The sequence below is a fragment of the Mastacembelus armatus genome, chromosome 11 (genome assembly GCF_900324485.2).
Source record: "Mastacembelus armatus chromosome 11, fMasArm1.2, whole genome shotgun sequence".
In the NCBI taxonomy this organism is placed as follows: Eukaryota; Metazoa; Chordata; class Actinopteri; order Synbranchiformes; family Mastacembelidae; genus Mastacembelus; species Mastacembelus armatus.
Genome location: NC_046643.1, coordinates 1,242,933 through 1,246,137, shown reverse-complemented (window position 1 = coordinate 1,246,137; position 3,205 = coordinate 1,242,933).

Sequence of the window (3,205 nt, the reverse complement as noted above, 5' to 3'; positions counted from 1 at the left end):
TTAATGACCTTATTTATCCATGGCTTATAATTGGGGAAACTTCAAACTTTTTTGGCTGGAACAACCTTGTCCTCACAGAAGCGGATGCAGTCCGTGATACAGTGAGAGATGCCTTTGATGTCCTCACCATGAGCATCCATGAAAAGGTCCCAGTTTGTAACCCTGAAGCACTCCTGCAGGGCCTCTTCAGCCTCCTTTGACCAAACCTTGATATACCTATTGGTAGCAGACTATTGTCTTACTATGGGCTTGTATGTTGGTACTAGATATATTAAGTTGTGGTCTGATCCACGAAGCGGGGGGGGGGATAAAGGAGATCAAGAATCTTATTTTCCCGTGTTGCACAGTCCACATACTGTTTGAAGTTGGTCAGAGTTCCCAAAAATACTGACATGGTTAAAATCCCCATTAAGGGCACTGGGGTGTTTTGTCTAGAGACCAGCGACAACTGTGTGGATGATGTCACATGCACTCTGTGCTGCAGCTGATGGAGGAATGTAAACAGTCACAATAATGGCGTGTGAAAACTCACAGGGCAGGTAGTATGGCCTCAGACCAACCACCAACAGCTCAGTGTCTGGAGAGCAGATGCAGTCCTTCACTGTTATAGGGTTGCACCATTTGGAGTTAACAAAAACAATGAGACCACCTCCCCTTCTCTTGCCGCTCCTTTTCCCTCTGTCCGCTCGCACTAGTGAGAACCCAGGCAGTCCAAGTGAGCTGTCCGGTATATTTTCATTCAGTCAGGTTTCGGTGAAGCAAAGCAAGCTACACTCTGTACTCTCACTGGCTGCTAGCTAAAGCAGAAAGTTCATCCACTTTGTTGCAGAGTGACCTCACATTCCCAATAATAAATGTTGGAGAAATGGTTTAAATCTCCTACGTTTTTCTCGATGCTTCACTCCTGCACTCCCCAAGATCTGAGGAGGCGTAGGAGGTTTTATAAGAGTTTTCAGGTTTTATACCAAGAAGCAGACTTGTTCTCTTGAAAGATACAGTTGTTCCCTCATCTACTTTCATCTGCTATCAGAGAGATAGCATAGAGGTCTTGAATTAACAGATTATAATTCAGTATATATATTCAGTCGATACAAAAAACAAACAGAGGAGCTGCTGCAACTGGCTGCCACCTAATAGGCGCCACTCTAGAAACAAGTATGGCGATGATATAACGTAATAAGAGACCAGCTGTCAAAAGCTCCATGTCCTGACAACATACCCTTTGTCATATTACATACCTGTAATATGACCAGGGATACACCATCTGTTGTTTACAAATAAAGCCAGTCCTCCACCTTTTGTCTTGTCACTTGGCTCAGCATCTCTCTCTGCACGTACCAGGGTGAAGTTAGGACCATCCACATAGGAGTCCTCAATGTTTTGATTCAATCAGCTCTCAGTAAAACACATTACACTACAGTCACGAATTGCTCTCTGGGTCTTTAACCAGTGCCTCCAGCTCATCACTGTTGTTCAGTAAACAGTTGACATTCCCCATGAAGATGAATGGCAGGAAAGGTTTGTGTCTCCATCTCCTAGCCTTTAGTTTAGCACCAGCTCAGCAGACAGACCTCTTCAGCTTAGCTGGAATATGGTAAATCAACTGAAATTATTTAAGCAAGCTAAATAGCAAACCAAATCCTGTGATGGCAAAGTCGCATGGGCAATCTAGCTCTTTATCTAATCAATATACAATTTATATTAAGAGTAGAGAGTAAGAGTACCTTTGACCTTAATAAGAGTTTTATGCAAAAAACTGGCATAATTTGTAGAATTAAAAATTAAAAGTGTTAGTAACTACTATAGAGAATGCAATAAGTGAATTTTGGGAGTAATGAGGGATATCTGTTGTTCTTTTTTCACCAGTGCAGCTGTTTATTTTCATTGTGATTAAAATGTTCACACTTTATTTACAGTTGATCATGCCATCCTGTAATTTTCACAAAATATCCAATCAATTCTAACAAGACAGTGCAGGAAATCTTTGTCTGACACACATCTGAATAGAAAACTGGCTGTGGCAGGCAGATAGGGTTGTGTTCCAGATTTTGGGTCTTGCACATACAAGCACTATAGTTACAATAATAGATGTCATTAACTACAGATAATTAAAGTTTCAGTTCATTTCTGTACTATAATTATGCAAATTTTAACTTGAAGCACACTTCAGTCATGTATAATGAAGAATAACAGGCTCAGAGTAAATTCATTTTTCACTTAAATGGTTTGATTCCAGTATGGGTGCATTAAATGGCTTGCTACTGTGCTTTGGTGAGTGTAAGTGGGTACCTTACATGTTTAGGACTGTTTTCTATGCCTGTTATCCACATATTTCTCCTGTGTTGACAGAATGAATACAGTATAAATGTACAACGATTATCTTATTGTCTCTCAAACACCTTGTAGACATACCCATTTGTGCATTTTTTCGGTGATTATCCAGGGATTACAAAGCTCTGCAATTACAGATGGGACATATGTAATTGTTACAGTTGCTCTGGGGCGGGCGAAATCAAATTAGCTCAGCTGGCTCTTTTCTCTCCATTTTGAGCTCCACGCCTTATAGTGTCAGCCCAGATACTGTCATTCTCTTAGCATTCAACAAATCTCATAAGTATAAACCAACAATAGAATGTAAATCCACTGGCAAATTAAGGGCAATTAAATATAATGCCATCATGGTAATGTCTTGAGGGTTTCTGTAGCTTGGGTTTGGAGACTATAAATGTATAAGAAAAAAAAAGTTTCAAACAAGGTAACAAGAGTATGGAAAAAGCATTAAGCCAGGTTGGGAAATTTTCACAGAGTTGCTACATGGGAAAAGTAGGATCCAGTGTTTTAGAGCTTGACATATTAAGGATGTCCATCCGTTATCTATACCTTCATATTCCTATCTATAAGGACATTAGGTTAGAATACCCAAGTGTTTGGTGCTTTGGCCATTATATTTTAATCTGCTTCTTTTGAGTCTCTCTGCTTTATGGAAGTACTACATGACCAGAACACTGCTTTAACTTTGAATCTTCAGATAACACGCCTAAAATATTAGAACCAACAATGAATTGTAGATTGGCTGTTGTAACGTAGCTCATTCTGGAATAGGGCTGCTGGATTATGGAAAAAATCATAATCACGATTATTTTGGTCATTATTGAAATCACCATTATTTTACATGATTATTCATTGACTTTGGAAATATGTTCCA